Source organism: Rattus norvegicus, chromosome 16, assembly GCF_036323735.1.
Source record: "Rattus norvegicus strain BN/NHsdMcwi chromosome 16, GRCr8, whole genome shotgun sequence".
Taxonomy (NCBI): domain Eukaryota; kingdom Metazoa; phylum Chordata; class Mammalia; order Rodentia; family Muridae; genus Rattus; species Rattus norvegicus.
The window spans coordinates 84,544,939-84,565,226 of NC_086034.1; the positions used below are offsets into that span (position 1 = coordinate 84,544,939).

Below are 20,288 nucleotides of genomic sequence, written 5' to 3' on the forward strand. Positions count from 1 at the left end.
GTATAAGGCCCTGGGAACCTGCATTTCAATCCTGCATGGCTTCTCCAGCTGCTAAAGCTGGGGACAAGTCAAAATAATGAATCCATGGCATAAAAAAGAGCACAGTTCTATTTAAAATGACTGTCCTAACACCTCTGAGGTTGTCCCGCTCATCAATTTGATGACATTGGCTGATAGAACAATACGTAAGAATCCTTCTAGCTGTGTAGAGTCAGAAAGAGTACAGGTAAATCCTATTGAAGAGACTGCCCTATATATAGTGGCAGGCAAAGGCAGACTAAGAGACAAGAGAATAGCCTCATAGGTGAGGAGATCTCAGGTTATAACTGAGAAGGGAGAGGCAATCCTGAGGTACCACCCAGGTCCTACACTGGCTATGCCCTATGGGGACAATGTGCTTGTCCACTGGAGGTCACCAACATCCCAAGCCAGTCCAGTATGTTGCTCTCATTGCTGCCCATGCCTAAAGACTGATCTATGGCCACCACATGAACCCCCCACTCCCGCCCCTCAAGTCGTCCCAGAGCTGCTGGGACCTGATAGAGACTTATTCTGGCCCCTTGGCACACAGCACCCATTAGTACAGCTGAAGCCCTCACTGAAATGATGTGATTTCTAACCACTAAGCAGAGACCAGCCTCTGAGGGGACTGAGTAAAAATGCATGAGTTATAACTTCATGACAGAGACTGAGGGCCAGCCAGCTTAGGAGGAGACTTGGAGACACCAAAGACTAGTGTGAGGTCTTGATAATATGACAGTAGGGTCTACAGACGAAGAAGGTGGCAAGAGTGGGAAGCAGGGCCCTTGGACTGCGGTGTAGAGCCCTAAGCAGAACCTGATCTAACTAGCCAGCATTAAAGAAAAGAAGCCCCAGTTCCCAGCAGCAGCAATGTGGGCAAAGCATGAATCCCTGAAGAGCCCCACCAGACTCCCTGGTGGGGGTCTGTTGCCAAATGATGCTTCGGTGATGGAGGCTAGGTGGGTCTGGGAAATGGAAGGCAGGCAGAGATCTCCATCTGTTGCTTTCACACGATTGTCTCAGTCAGAGAAAGGATTTAGATAGGCAACATAAACTGGGAGGAGGTTTAATTAGCAAACATCGCACACCACAGGATTGAGAAAACGGCTCAGTCACTGAGAGCATTTGCTGAGGCCCCAAGTTCTATTTCCAACACCCATGTCAAGCAAGTCACAACTGGAGTGACGCCTCCGCCTGGCAGGCACAGGCACCTGCATGAATCTCTCTCTCTCTCTCTCTCTCTCTCTCTCTCTCTCTCTCTGGAGTAATAAATAGCTTCAGACAATAGCAGCACTCATCAGCTTTGTACTAAATCTGGGCATGTGACACAGGGTTGCATAGGCTGCTCTGACCTGGAGATCTGGCGAGAACTACATGGGTGCTCTGTCTTGTCGGGGTGCGTTCTTTCAGCTCATTCTAAGGGCTGCGAATCCCGCATCCTGAGTTTTTGCTCCTCTTCCTGATCAGTCCCTATGTCAGGTCCCTAGGGCACAGAGAGATGGGTTGCAGCCTTTTGTCGGTGTCCCATGCCCACACCGACAGCAGCCAGGCAGTTTCTCTCCATGATCATGTCACAGACTACCCACAAAGTCAAGTCTAGACCCCAGTAAACCAGTGAGAGGCAGTGTATTGAGGCAAGTGTAGCAGGCCATCTTCAGCCTCAGCACACAGGTCCTCTGCTGGAGCCTCTCCCGGGGACAGGAGAGTTCCAGGAAAAGACACTCAACCAAGTGAGCGAGCAAGGCCGTAAATGCTACTGCCCCTGGAGGCCACCTGAGCTCTCTAAGTCTCTCAACAGGCAAGTGAGCCAGGCTGACCTGCTGGCTGCACACCTTTGCTTGGATGGTCATGGCCCCTACCAAGGGAGGGAGATGGATCAAAGCCGCATCCCCAGAGTGTGCCTTGGATACAAGAGGTGTGTGCTATGCTGAGTAGAAGCACCCACCCTTTTCCCAGATGTGGCCATGGGGGCGGGGGTGGGGTCAAAGATGGCTACACGTGTACGTCTCCAGTACACAGCAGAGGCACCCCCCACTAGTGTTTCCTCATTTTTGCAAGTGACGCTGTGCACTCTGCCCTGGGTTGAGGACATGGAGATCAGAGGACGGGAGGAGGTGAGATGTAAGCCGTGGAACTCTGTCAGCCTCGGCTGTACCACACCGTTCCAGGGTCATCTTAATCTCACATGGACTTTTCTGGCTGTGCACCACATAGCCAAGAGTGTTGTATGGCAACAGCATACTGTGGTGAGTGCGTGCCAGCTTGCAAGAGAAGGCATGTTTTTCTGCCCAGCTTCTGCCATGTTCAGTGGTGATGTTGATGCTGTATGTCCAGGGCTGCAGGTGGAGCAGGGAGGGAAACAGCCCCATGACTACTGGCTGCAGCGGGGGTTATGGGAAGTAGAGGCAGTGAGAATATACACACCTATGGCTTTTGGCTTTGTGACAGAAGGCCCAAAGAAAAACAAGAGGTAGGTGGCCTAAGAGCCAACCTGCTTCTCCTCCTTGCCCCCTGGGCAACAGTATCTCCGAGGCTCAGGACACAGTAGTGTGTCCCTCTTTGGGAAGAGGATGAGCTCTTGGCACTCTCATGTCAGAGGTGGGACCTTGAAGCTATGGACAGAGCAGGAAGGAAACTGCAGAAAATATACTGTGGTCTCTATCACTGGCTAAGATGGCACAAGTAAACAAAGATGCTCGTTTACCAAGTGCTGTTGAGGAAGACCAGAGGTCTGTGTCTGCCTGCTCTAAGTGGGCTGCTGTATGGTCACGTAGGTATCGCCTAGGAAACAATGGTCAGGAAAGAAACTGGAAATCAGAAAACCAAAAAAAAAAAAAAAAATCAGAATAAAAAGGGGGACAGGTTAAAAAAGGAAAGCAAGGCGCTTAAAATAGCATCCATTGTGACATTATTTTAAGCTAACAAAAAACTTCACAAGTGTCACGAAGAGCTTATAAATTTATTTCCCAGCACTTCCAAGGTCAATGGTGGTAATAAGAATGGGGACACTCACATTCATGAAAACTCTTAAATGATCCACAAAAACATTAGCAATAGCAGAAACAAGAAAACAACAACAAAATCCCAGCTCTCAGTTCATAGGAGATAGTTTTTTTCTGAAGTCAAATATGAATGACCAGAACCTGGGAACATAGATGCGGGTTATTCCAAATTTCTCAGTTCATAGGGCATAAGAAGAGTTTATTATGGAGTCAAATATAAGTAGTCAAACCCTGGGGAACATAGATTCAGGTATTCCAAACTCCAGGTTCAGACATGGCCACAGCTTCACTAAGTTTTTACAGTAATGGAACAAAGTAAGTTATAGATCAAGATACTGTAAAAACACACTGATGGAAACAAGGCAGGTAGCTACAACCAAGGAAGAAATCTCTGCTATAGGCCTTGGATGGGAGCTGATGACATCCTTGGCTTTCGGATTGGTGGAAGCTAAGGGACTGCTTGTACATTCCAAGGAAGTTAGGTGGGAAGGAATGGCTTAAGGCTAACACTGTAACTGGACATGCAACATTGTAACCTCTCTAGGATCACTGCAGTCCTAACAATCAGAACCTTGCAGAAGGTTCAACACAAGGCACAAGTTCCTCCTAAGAGCTTCAGTTCACATCTACACAGCTTATACAAACATCTCCACCTCTCTACTGTGTTTCTGGCTCCAGAGCCCATCAGGATTCCATCTGCCCACTGCCTCAGTGTCTCCAGCATGGCTGCTTCCTCATATTCTGGGGCTCTGGTGACCTTAAAGGACACTGGCCTGTTCCTCTGTGGAATGGCTTTCACTTTGGGTTTATGAGCATTTTTCTAACTCTGGGAATTTGAAACATTCCATCTGGCCCTCCAGTATTTGTTTTATGATGAATGAAAGTTTGACACAACTCTATTCCTATTTGAATTTATTGTTTCTTTGTATTATTTGTACTGAATAAGCTCACTGCTCTCTTGGTGGCCACAGGGCAGCAGGCTACAAACATGAATACAAAACATATGCTCACTCTATATGCTTACTCTGAGACCCACATGGCCTGGATTCAAAAAGCTTGCAGTTAAACAATATTTGTGGCATCTATTCATTGTCCTTAACTTTTCCACAGACAAGCAGAAAGAAACACTTTTTCAGCTAAGAAGCCTTGAAGCTCTGGAGAAAATGATTGACAAGATTCGAAGAGCCGTTGGTAAGCAAAAGCTATGGCATCCTCCCATGGGCTCAGGTCCTGAACCAGGCAAGCAGAAAGGGCTGATGAGACTCAGCAGGTAACAGTGTCTGCTGCCAAGTCCGACAGCCTGACTTCAACCCCTGGGACCTGCATGCTGAAAGGAGATAAATGAATACCCAAGTTACACATACAGTTTTTTTTAAAAAGGAGAAAGTGAGCTAGTGCCAACACTGTTGTCTCTGCTTCCTAGCCGTGAACACAGTCCTACCAGCTGCCTCATGTCCCTGCCTATGTGATTTCCACCCATGCCTGTCCACCTGTTTGCACCTGATGTAACCAGAAGGCGGCACTGGTGGATCACCTACGCCTCCTGAATCCCAACCACGGCAGAGAGAAGTCAGTGCTACTGACATGAAACGTCAAGGGTTTGACACAGGTTGTGGTGACAATCAATGGTATAGTAATAATTACTCAAGAAAATCTCTCCCCTAACAGAGACTAAGCTCAAGAACCAGCAGAAGCTCCAGAAAAGTAGAACCAAACAACTCCTGGGGAAACTAATCAAGCCCTAAGTACCAGGACTGGCAAGAGGGCCAAGCCACTGCTGCACATGGGGACAGATAGAGTGGAAGCAGCCACCAACCTGTGTGAAGGAGAACTGTACTCAATGAGCACCAAATAAAGTTAGCATATTTAAATATTAAGTTTTCAGATAGGCTGTTTTATTGCTTTGTTTTTTTTTAAATTATTATTCAAAGTAGTGAAAGATAACTGGAATTGGAGGCCATGAGGAGGGGTGGAACCCTAGTTCAATAACTCCTAGTAATATACGAGGACTCACAGTAATGGAAGATACAGAGCCTGAACCATCAACTTCTGTAATGAGGTGTACTGGCTAGTCTTATGTCAGCTTGACATACAAATTTAGAGTTATCCAAGAGGGAACCTCAACTGAGAAAAAAATGCATCCATTAGATCAGCTGTAAGGCATTTTCTCAATTAGTGATCAAGGGTGAGAGGGCCCATTGTGGGTGGGGCCATCCCTTGGCTGATGTTCCTGGGTGCTCTAAGAAAGCAGGCTGGGCAAGCCATGAGGAGTAAGCCAGTAAGCAGTACCCCTCCATGCCTTCTGCATCAGCTCCTGCCTCTAGGTTCCCACCCTGTTTTTGAGTTCCTGTCCTGACTTCCTTCAGTGATGAACAGTGCTATGAAAGTACAAGCCCGAGTAAACCCTTTCCTTCCCAACTTGCTTTTTGGTACTGCTCATCACACTAGTAGAAACCCTAAGACACCAGGCAAGGCTTCCAGTGGTGGCACTGGATCACCAACCCAGATACAAAACGTTCAACCTACAATCAGTTCTGCCTGTAAGGTGTGCAGAACCACACAACCATTGTGGCACACAACTTGTAAGAGTGGCCAACCAATAACTGGCATAATTTGAGGCCAATGCTATGAGAGGGAGCCCATGCCAGACACTGCCTGGATAACCAGTGTCAGGGTTCTCTAGAGCCTTATGGAATGTCTTTCTATAGTGAGGGAATTTATTGTGATGACTTACAGTTTGTAGTCCAACTAATCCAACAATGGGCAGCTGTGGGTGGGAAGTCTAAGGATCTAGTAGTTGTTCAGCCCCACAAGGCTGGTTGTTTCAGCTAGTCTTCTGTAGAAATAGGTTCTAACAGATGTGCTGGCAAGTAAGTGCAAGCAGTTGAAGAAGAGAGAATCTTCCTTCTCCCTTCTTCCTTCTTCCACATATAGGCTTCCAGCATAAGGTATGGCCCAGATTAAAGGTGTGCATTACCACTTCTGGATCTGAGACTTGCTTTGTCTCAGGCTGATCTTGAACTCACAGATCTTCTTGCCTGAGTCTCCTGAGATTAAAGACATGTACTACCTTGTCTGTGCCTCATCTTTTCATGGCCACTAGGATCTCCGTGCCAAGATCCAGGTCAGAAACATGTGTCTTTGAGAATCAAGATCTGGATCACAGGTGTGTCCTCTGATTCTGGATTGTAGTTCATTTCCAGATATAGTCAAGTTGACAACCAGGAATAGCCATTATAATCAGGATCAATTAAATAATTTTTAATGAGATTCTGCTATACTTATAGATTGGTGACTAGTCCAGTTGTCATCTGAGAGGCAACTCTGGCAGCTGAGGAGAGCAGATATAGAGACCCACAGCCAAACAGTAAGCAGAGAGCCCAGGTTGGAGGTCTGTATACAGTCCCTCCCATCAGAGCTGAGAGAGCCCAGAGGAAGAGGGGGTGGAGAAATTTGGGAGCCAGAGGTTTGAGGACAATAGGAGACCATAGCCTACAGAATCAACTGAGCAGGGCATATGCAGGTTCACAAAGACTGAGGTGCCAATCATGGAGCCTGAATGGGTCTGTGCCAGGTCCTCTTCATATATGTTACGATTACTTGACTTGGTGTTTTGGGGGTACTCACAGTGGGAGTGGAAATATCTGTCTGGGGTAGAGGGGAGGTGTGGGGACTAGGAGAAGTGGAAACTGAGATCAGGATGTATTGTATTAAGTGAATAAATTTAAAAAATCTTAAGTATATTTTAACCATATTTCTGCCACTACATCCTTCCACATCCTCTACACTACCCTATGCCCTCACTTTACGTTCTCAAAAAAAAAAAAAAAATCCAACACACACACACACAAAAAAAAAAAAACTAGAAAATAAAATACAACACCCAAAATAACAAAACAACAACACAAAAGCCACCAAACTGTAATCAAATGAAAGAACAAAAACCAATTGTGGAGTCCATAACTTGTTGGTGACTCCTGAACATGAGACCTGCCCTTAGTGGTTTGTATACCCAGTGTCATTTCAATGGAGAAAACAGATTTTTCTGTCTCCCAGCAGGTATAAATGAGTTTGTTAACCCTTACCCTAGAGGCTAGATATTCATTCATTCATTTTTAAAAAAATATATAACAAAAATAAAATATAATACTATAAAACAAAAACTATCACATTGAACTTGGACAGGATAAACCAACAGAAGGAAAAGAGCCCAAGAGAAGGCACAGGAGTCAGACGCCCACTCATTTGCACACTCGGGAATCACATAAAAACACTAAACTAGAAACCACAATGAAGACAGGGAGGACCTAGTGATGACCAGGCTGCTGCTTCAGTCTCTGGTTCCTATGGGCTATGTTCATGCTGACTTAGAGTTTTCCTCTCTCCCTGGTGGTCTGCATCCTCTCCGGCTCTTACACTCCTTTCACATCCTCTTCTATAGAGTTCCCTGAGCTCTGAGGGGAGGGACTTGATGGAGACGTGCCATGTGAGGCTGAGTGTAGTATCTGACTGTGGGTCTCTATGTGGTAGCCACCTGTTGCAGGGGAAAGCTTCACTGCCGACGGCAGAACAAGGTATTGATCTATTAGTATAGCAGAATATTATAAGGAATCATTTTATCGCCACATTTTTCAGATCAAGGTCCAAGAGCTACCTAGTCTCGGATTCTTGGTCACTCACGCAGTGTTAGGCATGGCTTCCATCCTGTGCAGAGGGCCTGGAGTCAGATAAGTTAGTTACTGGTTGGCTACTCCCACAGCATTTGTACTATTGTTACCTTAGCAGGCCTTGTAGATAAAGGTTGTGGCTGGCTTGTAGGTTACCTTCCTCTCTTACTGCTGTGCAGAGTGCCTTCCTGCACCAACACGTTAGAAAATAGGAGTGAATGCTCTATGTAGGCACAGCTGCACCTCTACATGTTCAATGAGTTGTGCAGGCATTCGCTTCCTTCAGCAAGGGGGCCTTGCTGTCAGACTGTGGAGAGCAAACCATAGTCTTGGCAACAGGATGGGCTGTTTGGAGAGTTTTGTGGGGCCCTTTTGGCCAACAACTCAACAACCCAATCCCAGTACTAGAAGCTTCATTTGGTGATTAGAGACGGCTAGTTCTGGCTGCATCTCCCATTGTTTAGCAATTTCATTTAGATCACCTTCAGATATGTCTCTATTTTAAGAGATTTCTACTGCATTAGGTCTCCATACTGCCCCAGAAATGCCCCTAAATTTTGGCTGTCTCCCCATATTTCCTCCCAATGCTCCCCTTCCCTTCCTCATCCCTACTTGATCATTCTGTGCCACATACCTCCTAGTTCATCCGTAAATATCTCTTTTATCGTTCTTACCTAATGAAACCTATTTCTTCCCTTAGGCCCCTTACTCTAGATGTACCCTCTGCGGTGCTATAGACTGTAGCTCAGTTATCAGCGACATAACTGCTAGTATCTACATATAAATTAAAAATACCATATATGGGGGTTGGGGACTTAGCTCAGAGGTAAAGCGCTTGCCTAGCAAGCGCAAGGCCCTGGGTTCGGTCTTTACACAGTCCTCAGCTGAAGAGTAACTAGGTTGTTTCCAATTTCCGATGGTGATGGTGCTAAGTAGAAAAGCAATGAACAGGGTTGAGCAAGTACTTTTGTGGCAGGATGAGGTATCCTTTGAGTATACCCAATGGCATAGCTGGATCTTGGAGTAGATAGATGCTCGCCTTCTTTAGTAACCACCACACAGATCCACTGTGGTTGTACAGGTTTGCACTCCCACTAGCAATGTATGAGTGTTCCTCTTGTCCACAGCCTCACCAGCGTGGGCAGTCACTTCTTTTGCTGATCTTACCATTCTGACGGGTGGAAGATGAAATCTCAGAGTACCTTTGATGTGCATCTGCCTGGTAGCTAAGGTTATTGAACATTTCTTTAAGTACATCTCAGCCATTTGAATTTCCTCTCTTGAGAATTCTCTTTAGATCTGTATTCAGTTTTTCAATTGGTTTCTTGGTTTTTTTGATATCTAATTTCATCATATATTTTGGATATTAGCCCTCTGTTTGATGGATAGTAAGTAAAAATCTTTTCCCATTGATTTGCCTGAATGATGGTGTCCTTTGCTGTGCAGAAGCTTCTCAGTTTCTTGGGGTCTCATTTACTAAATGTTGCTCTTAGTGCCTATGCTAACAGTGTTCTGTTCAGAAAGTCTCTTCCTACGACAATGAGTTCAAGGCTATTCCCCACTTTCTCTTGTATCAGGGTCAGTATATCTTGTTTTATGTTAAGGTCTTTGGTCCATTTGGAGTTAGAATTTTGTGCAGAGTAATAAGGATGGGCCTATTTGGGCTCTTATGCATGTGGGTATCCAGTCTAACCAGTACCATTTGTTGAAGATGATGGCTTTTTCCAGTGTGTACTCTAGCCTCTTTATCAAAATACAGGTTTCCATAGGGATGTGGATTTATGTCTGGGTCTTCAATTCAATTCCATTGATGAATGTGTCTGGTTTTGTATAGAAACCATGTATAACAGGGCCCCAGACCTTAGCAAAACTGATACCACAATGGGACTTGCATTCTCGCTGTTAATTTGGATCATCTTTCTCTGCCTTTTAGTTAATTTGCATGAGGGTCTGTCCGTCTTCTTTTTGAGAAGAGCCAATTCTTCCTTTGATTGATTCCTTGTATTGTTTTGTTTCTCTTACTGATCCATCAGTTGATTATTTTTTGCAATCTACTCCTCTTGGGTCTGATTTCCTCTTTTTGGCCTAGAGTTTCCCGATTTGCTGTTAAGTTGATAGCGTAAGATCTTTCTAACTTTTTAATGTAGGCACTTAGCACTATGAACTTGCCTCTAAGAACAGCCTTGTGTCCCATAAATTTGAGTATGGAGTATATTCATTTTCATTCAACTCTAGAAAGTCTTTGATTTCTTTCTTACTTCTTTCTTGACCCATTTTTTGTTCAGGAGAGAGCTGTTTAGTTCCCTGAGTTTTTTAACTGTCTGTTGTTTCCATTGGCGTTTAATCATGGTGGTCAGACAGAATGCAGCATGTAATTTCAATTTTCCAGCATCTGTTGGGACTTTGCTTTGTGTGTGAAGTCTGTGGCTGAGGTTTGGAGTAAGTTCCAATTTTGGAGTGGCTGAGAAGAAGTACCCTTTTGTGTTTGAGTGAAATGTTCTGTAAGTATCTATTGGGTCTATTTGGTTTATAACTTCAATTAGCTCCCACATTCTCTGTTTCACTGTTGTCTGGATGACCTGTCTATTGGAGACAACAGGGTACTGAAGTCTCCCACTATTAGTGTGTGAGGGTCAATGTGTGATTCAAGCTGTAGCAGTGTTTCACTTACAAACTTGGCTGCCCTTGTATTTCTGACATAGAGGTTAAGAATTGAAATGGCCTTTGGGTGAATTTTTCCTGTGATAAGAGTATGTAATGTCTTTCCCTACCTCCTATGATTAGTTTTGGTTTGAAGACATATCAGATATGAAAATGGTTAAGTACTAGCTTGTTTCTTAGGTCCATTTTGCTTGGAATATCTTTTTCTAACCCTTTACTCTGAGGTGCTGTCTATCCTTGATGTTTAACTGTGGTTCTTGTATGCAGCAGCAGGATGGATCCTGTTATCACCTCCGTTCTATTTAATCTGTGTCTTTTTATTGGGAAATTGGGACTGCCGATGTTGAAAGATATCAAATGTGAGTGTTGCAGGCCTGGAGGGAAAGGCTTACTGTGTACAAGTTCAGCTCTAGCTGCTGGGAAAATTTCCCCAGCAAGTGTTACAGCTCTGCTCTAAGAGGTATCCTGGTAGTCGGAAGCCAAGGAATACAGCAAAGTCACGGAGGACAGCAAATCTTATGTAAGAGATTTATTGGGAGGGAAACCCCCAGGAGGGTGGCTGCCTCTGCTTGGTGGAGAAGCAGCAGAGAAGTGGGCAGAATGCAGGGTTTATATAGGGTTTCTTAGGGGTGGGCAGAGGGGGGATGGGAGAGGGGAGAAGGGGAGGTGGGGAGGTGGGCAGTGGGAGATGAGGGGTGTGTGGGGGGAGCTTTCCATGGTGGACTGGGATTGGAGGGAGTATGTGGCCTGATTTTGGGTTCAAATTCGGGAACTGGTAGGATTTTTTTTTCTTGTAGGGTGGGGCCTGGCCACACTTCAGCCTCAGAGCTGGGAATGACCATTACAACCATTAGAAAACTACCCTTAGAGCAGTTAGGGAAGTCTAGGGGCAGGGTCTGGCCACCTTCCAGCCTTGAGGGGCTGGAATGGCAGATATAGCTGTTTTAACCTTACTGGCCTGGCTGCTGGCGCTCCTCGGGTGGGGCCTGGCCACTTGCAAGCTTCGAGGGTTTACAAGGTTTACAAAGGGAGTCTACAGCAGGAAAAGCCTTGCCTGCCTCCTCAACTGGCGTCAGTTGGTGTGGATAGCCAACATCAATATCCAATGACTGTTGATCCGGTGGTGGTGGTGGTGAGGGGGGAGAGTGGTGGGAGTGGGAGGAGGAGTGGTAGGGGGAGTTGGGGGTGGGTGGGTTTGTGTGTGCTTCTGAGAAACCAGTTCACCTCCATTCTGTAATCAGGAGCCATTTTAGCTCAGTTGGGTTTCTGTTCGCCATAAGATACAAAAGTTCTGTTTCTGGGAATCTGACTTACTGTGACCTGGCTGTTTAACTATAAACCCACCCTCCCAAGCCATCTGTTCCTGGAAATACTCTGTGACCATTGTTCCAGAAGAGACTTTCCTAACTGCCTGGTCTCCTATGCAAAATCTCCCACCCAGTGGTTTTGCCCTTTGAAAGGGGCATGGTTTAGGGCTGGTTTCTTGAACATTCTGCCAGGTTCAACAGGACAGTTGGAAGTCTCCTCCCATAGAATTTGCTTTCACTTGGCCATAATTTGGATTGGTGATCTTTCTCCTAGGTCCCTAGGAATAACACTTCCCTTCTTTTGGTTTTGCTCATCTGGGATCATTTAGTCCCTATGTTTTCTTTAGGTTGGAGTTTACTCTTTAGGACCTTCTATAGGGCTGGAGGTATAGATATACATTGCTTAAATTCGGTTTTACCATTGAATGTCTATTTTTTTCCCATTTATGCTCAATGAAAGTTTTGCTGGGTGCATTAGTATAGCCTGGCATCTCTGTTCTCTTAGAATCTACAGCACATCTGTCCAGACCCTTGTGGCTTCTAGAGTCTCCATCAAGAAGCCAAGTGTAGTTCTAAGAGGTCTGCTTTTGTATGTGAGCTGAACTTTTATTGTTTTTCTTTGTTCTGTATATAATAATCATGATAAATGTTATTATGAGCTAAGGTGACTATCTTTTCTGGTGACGGTTTGGTGTTCTGTATGTTCTTGGACTTTGATAGGCATCTCTTGGGTTAGGGAAAGTTCCTTCTGTGACATTGTACCTTTTACCTGTTTCCCCGTCTTCCTCTATTCTACCATTCTTAAGATTTTTGTCTTTTCATACTGTCCCAGATTTCTTAGATGTTTTGTGACAGGATTTTTTTTTTCTGGATTTGACTTTTTTTTTCTGACTAGTGTAACCATTTCTTCTATCGGGTCTTCAATACTTGAGATTCTCTTTCATCTCTTGTATTCTGTTAGTGAAGCTTGCCTCCGCAGGTCCTGCTCAAGCTCCTGACTTTTCATTTCCAGGCTTTCCTCAGTTTGGGTTTTCTTTATTGATTCTATTTCATGCTCAGGTCTTGAGCAGTTTGCTCACTTCCTTCCAATGTTTGCTTGCGTTTTCAAATAATTCTCCTAAGAATTTATTATATGATGCCCTATCTGTCATAACCTCCACCATATTCATAAAGACTTTTCAGGTCATTTACCTGTGCTTCAGGTATGCTGCGATACTTAGAGCCTGCTGTGGTGGGATTGCTGGGTTCTGGTGGAGACATATTGTCCTGTTATTCTGGTTTTGTTGTTGTTGTTGTTGTTGTTGGTTTGTTTTACACTGGCATCCAGGCATCTGGGATTGGGAAGACTGTGATTCTAAGTGTTTATATATGGTCTTAACTTTTTTGGGTGGGTGTTGTGTGCTGTTTCTCTCTTGGTTCTTAGGAGAGGTGGCTGTGGCATCTCTGGGAAAATCTTCTAAGGCCTTGTTATGTGCAGGCTGTGGGAATTCCAGGTAAAATGTGTTCTTGGTTTTGGGACCTGAGACCTAGGAATGGGGATGGGCTGGGGGCAGTGGAGGGGCTTCACAAGGGCCGTGGAAGGGCATGACAAGAGGGAGGAAGGCTAGGTATTCCACCAGGATCTGCTTAGTCAGACTCCTGGGAATGAGGCCAGGGAGTGAGGAGAGGCCACAGCAGAAGGTCTGCTACAGAACTGGGGATGATTGGGGGATTAGAGTAAGAGCAATGGAGTGAAACATGGGTCTGCAGTTAGCCTGCAGCTACTCCTTGCCAGGAATAGCCTGTGGATTCCCATGGAGTGTCTGCTGGAGTTGGATGCTGGATAAAATAACAGGAAGAGAGGGCAGGAGTGGAAGATCTGTGGGATCCAATGGTGAGGGCCATGAAGAGTGAAGGGAGGCTGCAGGAGGTATTCTTTTGCAGCACTTCAGATGAGGACTTGGACTTAGGGGTGGTAGGAGAGGTGAGAGACCCAGCAGTGATACCTGCGGTTTCCCAGGAGTGCCTCCTGGAGTTGGGGGCTGGGGTAGTGGGCAGAGTAGTGGGAGGGAAGCTAGCAGAGGATCTGTGGGCTTTGGTAGTGATGGGGCTGGGTGCTGCCACAGGGGGTTCACTGCAGAGCTGATGATGAGGCTGGGGCATTGGACGCTGGGGCACTGGACTCAGGGGCATGGAGGGAGAGGTAAAGGCCTGCAGTTAACCTGCCTGCTTCCCAGTTAGAGTAGCCTGAGTGTTTGTAGAGAGTGCCTGCTGGAGGGGGGGGGGTGGAGTCACGTTTTTTCCTCGTTAATGACTGTGTGGCTCCAGCTAAGCAATCTTTGATAGTCTAATGCCGAGAGGGGGTTCTCACGTTTCCTGTTTTGTCTATTTGTGGTTCTTGTTACTGCTGCAAACACTGATCTTTCTTTTCTTCATTATTTCTCCTTCTCTTTCCTTTAATTTTTTTTTTTTAAATACAAGGTCTTGCTTTGGCGCTCAGATAGGCCTCAACCTCACTATCCCACTACCTCAGGCTCTAGGGTACTGGTGTCTTTCTCAACCTTCTTCAATGTCACTTTACAGAGCTATAAGCAAGCCATGTATTGAAATCAGGTCTGCTCTTAGTTACTCCACAGTATAAAACACAATGGGTTTCCGGGTGACAAATACCCTAAGACTACCTTATAAGCAGCTTTTGCCTCCATTGTGAGGTGAGGATGCAGGACGACTGTGAATCTGGACGGGCACAAACACCATTGTCCGGCACCATCCATGCAGAACACATTGACAAATGACTTATTCCTAAACCAGGCACAGCACTGCACACTTCTAATTCTGCCTCTTAGGAAGCAGAGCAGGAGGCTCTCTGTGAGTTTGAGACCAGCTTGGTCTATGTATTAACTTCCAGGACAGCCAGGACTACATAGAAAGGCCCTGACTCAGACAAAACAATAAATGAGTTATTCCTGGGAGTGGAAAGGGTGTTACCCTGTAAGTTATCAATGTGAGTTGTGGTTGTAGGATCACATGATTGAATTTAAATCATAACAGGAAAAACCAGGCCCAAGAATGTACTGGACATACCAGGTCAAGAGCAGGGTATATAACTCCCCCACTTGTTCTCTATAAAGAGGACAGTACCCAACATTGGTTGGATTGGGCACAACATTACTCCTGACCTCTCATTTGATACCAAACCTGTGTCAAAAACAGGCAAAGAACCCACAACTGTCCCTGGGGCCTAACTCAGATCAGTCCATGCTACTGCTACTGATGTGACCCAACGACCTGCTTTTCGCTGTCCTGTGGTTTGCTCATCTGGACCTACTGTCTGTCCTCCCATCCACTCCAGCTCTGGACCTGGCTCTCCCCTCCACCTCTGTAGCAACTCCACAGCACAGCTCTCAAGTTTGTGATCCTCAGTGGTCTAGCTCACGAACAGCAGCTTCTTCCCCAAAGCTGTCAGAATTTAGAGTATCGAGATTCCCAAGCTTCAAAAACCATTTACTGTATGTGTGCACGTGCTCAAGCAGTCCCCGGGTGGGTCCTGGGGATCAAACTTGGGTCTTCAGGCCCAGGGACATATGCCTGTACCTTCGGAGCCACCTTGCAGACTTCTCCATTCTAGTCTTAACCAGCAGTGTCTGTGCCATTCAAACTACTCATGATACTCAACACAGTTGCGTTTATGAGGTGGAGAAAGTTGAAATTCGGGGAAGGGCAGTGCATCCTGCCAGGCTGCTGGCTCGGTATTAGGTTAACAAGCCAATCACAAAGGTGCCTGGATGGCTGCCAAGTGGCAGCAGAGAGGAGCTCAATTGAGCTGTACCCAGGATCAATTAGAAGTTTGTTTCCTGGTGATCTCCTGAGCAGAGACTGTGATGAGTCCCCTAGAGTAGTCTCAGACAAAATAACAATTTAATGTGCTGCATCTGTCTCTATACGGGTTTGTGTCTCTGGTCTGGCCTCATAGGTCCAACATATTCAGCGGATTGACAATATAGAAACAGAATTCTGACCTCAAAAGGCATAAGAGATCATTTATTCTAGACCCAATTAGGAGTAAACATAGCCCAGGAAGTTGGATTCATGGTACACCAAACACTGTGTTTCAATGTGTAGAAGTTTCATTAAGTTGTATAGCAACAGAACAATGTCATAGAGTAGATTTTCAAATACATTGGTGGGAAAATATCGGGTAAAAGGCAAATCTGCCAAGACTGTGCTACAGGCCTTAGGTGCAGTATGTGCAATGACAGCTTGTGGGTTGGTGGAAGCCAGGGATCTATTGGCAAATTCAAAAAGGATTTTATCTGATAGTTACAAGGATATTAAGCCAATTACACAGGTGGGTATTAACCTGCAACATCCCAGCTTTCTGAAACCATTTAAGTCTTAATCAGTAAACCAGTCTCACGCAATGGTAGTGCTGTGTTTTATAAAAACATTAGGAAAGAAGGAATGTGTTTGGTGAATGTGTAGTCAGGTGTACGATCTGGTTATCTTCCCCTGAGGGACCAGCCACACGACTACAGTATAGTATAGAATAGTTTATTCAGAGCATGGGGAAGGGAGTTGAGAGGAGTAAAGACAGAGAAAGGCGCGGGGGGGGGGGGGGGGGCGTGGAGTAGAGGCCAGCTATGAGCACAGGGAGAGAGGTGGGGAAAGGGAATGGCAGGGGTGGGGGAAATGGGGGAGGGAACAGAGCTGGAGCAAGAAAGCTAGAGCAAGAGAGAGTGGAGGGGGCAAGCAGCCCCTTTTATAATGAGTCAGGCACACCTGGCTGTTGCCAGGTAACTGTGGTGAGGAGCTTAAGACAGAATGCTAACAGGTAACACAAGTGCTGGAAACCTAATTCACAATGTCCCACATCCAGTGTGTCTTCAACTGTGTCCTGCTCAGTCCATTGAGTCTGGTGTGTCTAGTCACTCCCAGCATGCCGAGAACCAGTCCTAGCTTGGAGAGGAGTTCTGAGGAAAGAGTGGGATACAAGCTGTCTGACAGCGTGTGTTCTGCTTGAGACAGCTTTCTTTTTTAAAATATTATTTTATGTATTTGAGTACACTGTCGCTCTCTTCAGACACACCAGAAGAGGACACTGGATCCCATTACAGGTGATTGTGAGCCACCATGTGGCTGCTGGGAATTGAACTCAGGACCTCTGGAAGAGCTGTCAATGCTCTTAACCACTGAACCATCTCTCCAACCTCTAGACAACTTTCTGAAGATCACCAGACAGCTCAGCCCACCACGACAAAAGCCCAGTCTTTAATTTGCATATCAATCCAATCGTTCACTCCAGGTTCCCCATTGACTATTCCATGAATCAGCATCCCCTGACCCCAGCCCCAGATTCTAAGAGAAAGACTGCAAGTACATTCTTTTTTTTTCTTTTTTTCTTAACATTGCAAATGAATTAAGAGATCTGCCTGCTTCTGTAAGTATAGACAATAAGCTACTAGCTGGGTAGGATCTTGATCTGAGGTGCCATTCCCACCAGGACTGGGACTAACCTCCCTCAGTCCCAGGCTGACCTTGAATCTGTCTCCTTTTGTAAGCACAGTAAATTTAGCTGGGTGATCTTGCCCTGTGATCACCACTCCCTAAATCTCTTTCCTTAGTATCTTTCTGACAAGTTGGCTCATAGTGCAGCTGCCTCTGTTCTTTTAGATATGTGAAGCTCCTTATACAATTCATATTGCATCCTTATATTTTACATAGTTGAGAAATTATATATTTTTGAACTTCTATTTTCAGAGCTCTTTCCAACAGCCTTAAGAGCTATCCTGAAGGTCATGGCTAAGATACACCCTCCCCTCCCATACTCATGTTGCTTCTAATTATCTTGAAGTCATCAACCTTGGCCCGGAAATTATTTCCTTAAGGAGGAACATGAAGATACACACACACACACATACACACACACACACACACATACACACACAGAAGAAGTGTCACACCCAGCAACCTTTAACACATTCATGGAGACCTATGCCCTGCTGGCTCTGTTCCAGGGGCAGGAACCATGTCATATCAGCACCAGCATCTGATCATGGTTTACCTGCATAAGCAAAGTTCTAAGTCATTCCACCCTGACAACTGCCCCCCCCCCAGGTCAGACCCTCCTGGGCTTAGTGTTTGACCCTGCTGATGCACGTGGAAGCCTAACAGAGGATCATCCAGACCTTTCTGTTTGGCCTGGGTGGTACACCTGGGCAGTGACACTGTTAAGTCGGTTCCTGTTTTTTGGTTCCTGAGGGCCTAAGCCTGTTTTTCCAGTATGCTTCCTGGAATTCTCCACCCAGTGAACTTGGGGTACATATTCTGTGAACCTCAGTAAAGTTTCGGCATTCTTTTTTTAACATGAATGACTTGAGTCTGTGTGTTGTTTTTAAATCCCACAGGCCTACGCTCAGTTCTCAGTACTGTCACAGCAAGGGCGCCGACACCTGCCCCCCCAAAATGGAGTATATCTGGACCAGGTGCTGCCCCATTCATCTATTTCAGTTCACGCTCCATTCAGCAGATATTGGAGCAGGTTATGCAGTGGAACCCTCCTTTTACCTGTTTCCTTTCTCACTGTTCCAAGGATGCATGCTGGGATAAGAGCTGAAGGAGTAAAGGGTGGCCAACCAAAAGGCGCCAAGGACAGTCCTAGGTATTTGGATCAAAACACTGGTTTCTAGTTATTCCTTGTAGAGTTGCATGTCCTGGCTAATAAACTGAAACCCGGTCTGTGTAAGGCACTGAGCAAGGTTACAGACTGCCCTCTCCTACAAACTAAGATCCAGGTCTGACCTAGTTAGGGTCTGTTGCTGTGATAAAGCACCATGACCAAAAGCAACTTGAGGAGGAAAGGGTTATTTCAGCTCAGAACTCTAGGGTCATACTCCATCACTGAGAGAAGCTAGGATAGGAACTAAATGCAGAAAGAAACATGGAGGCAGGAACTTAAGCAGAAGCCATGGAGGAATGTTGCTTACTGGCTTGCTCGCCATGACCTTCTTAGCCTGCTTTCTTATACAACTGAGGAACACCTGTTTAAGGGTGGCACTGTCCCCTGGAGGCTGGGCCACCCACATCAATCAATAAAATAAATAGCCAACAGACTGTCTACAGGCAATTTCTTGGAGACATTTTTTCAGTTGATGTTCCTCTTCCCTAATAACTAGGTTGTGCCACGTTGACAAAACAAATGAAACCAACAACCAAAAAGCAGGGCAGGGCTGTCTTACATCTTGGAAGAAGGGCTAGAGGAGTAGGGTCCCCAGCAGAGGTAATAGTGTTGCAACATCCACAGCTGTGGGGTTAACTAGTGTTCAGCAGTGGTGATCTCTCAGGGTCGGCACCAGGGACATATTCAGGAGCTGACATGTACCCCAAGTGAACAGACTCTGAAAACAGAAAGCCCCAGAGACCTCTACTTTTATATTCAGCCTTCAAGGAGAGAAAGAAACAATAATCAAGAGTAAGACCGCATAAGAAAACACTGGTGACTGAGGTGTCTATGAGCTCCAGCCAACTGTCAATCAGCAGCCAGATTCGTTGACCTTGACAATGACCCTTGTACCTGGACAGAATAATTACTGTTTTACTTTAATGAGTACAGAAATAAAACGAAAGAGGCTGGGAATTCTCTCTAGCATACACTTTTTACACACAGCATCCCACAGCCTTCTGAACAGAGAGTCAAAGGCCTACACTGAAATTAACTGCCCCAGTGTAAGCCCCTAGGGGAACCAGCACCAGAGCTCTTGTTTTCTTTGGCCTCTGCTCCATTTAAGGAGCTTCCCTAGGGCCCTGAAGATTGCATAAAGAGATTGCTTCCAAGTGTAAAATAACCAGGAAGGGTAATGGAAGGTTGTACTTAGTCTTCAAACGAGAGACCACTTTGTGACATTAGCATTTCACCAGCTTGAAGTTTACACTCGGTGCAGGCAGGTAGGGGCTAAGATGATCTTCTCCTTTGTAAAGAAGAGGCCTAGTAAGTTAAATGCAGTTCTTACATACTTCTCCTTTTAAATGTGGGGTTTCATGTAGCAGAGGCTAGCCTTGAACTACTAACCAGAGGGTGGACTTGAAGTCCTGTCCCAAATACTGGAATCACCCCAGCTTCTCCTGGTGCTCGTTGGTAGTAAATATGATAGTTAAGGTCAGAAAGTGACAAATCACTTCAGCAACATCAGGTACAAGGGCTCCATTGGTCAGCTAGTGGCCAGGCAACTGCCTCTGCTGGTGACGAGGAGACTTCAGTGGCAAGAAAACCCAGCACCCTGCCCAGGTGCAGCAGCACTCCTGAATAGTAGCAGTGATGACAGCAGAGCAGTGGACATTTTAAATGACTCCAAGGCTGAGATTCTGAAGTCCACCTGACTGTAATCTTAGCCCACAGCTGCTTCTCAGGGTAAGGCGCTCTTTTCCTAACACCAGCACCTGATGTGCCTACAGCTATCCCCCACCACTCCCCCACCCCCACCTCTACCTCCTGTCTGCCATAGTTCCAAGTATCTCTGGGTTAAAGGCCTGGTCCCAAAGTGGAACTGCAATGAGACAAAGGGACCAAAGGACTCTAGGTCATAGGTTGGGGGTGGGGTTCTCTTGCAGAGGGAACTATGGGGCCTGCCTCACAGTTTCTGCCTCCCAGAATGGCA

General features: G+C 45.8%; 1 long non-coding RNA gene across 2 annotated transcripts in view; it reads right to left on the reverse strand.

The window, feature by feature from the left end:
• The window catches only part of LOC120097568 (uncharacterized), a 31,104-nt gene that overhangs the window by 7,498 nt on the left and 3,318 nt on the right, over positions 1-20,288 (reverse strand). Inside the window, exon 3 of one of the 2 annotated variants that reach the window (XR_010058771.1) lies at positions 1-4,350. This exon is cut by the window's left edge and continues 7,498 nt beyond it. This is a non-coding gene — a long non-coding RNA (uncharacterized LOC120097568). Of the gene's footprint in view, positions 4,351-16,174; positions 16,608-20,288 lie in introns of those variants that run through there. The other variant, XR_005495113.2, reaches the window with a different exon arrangement.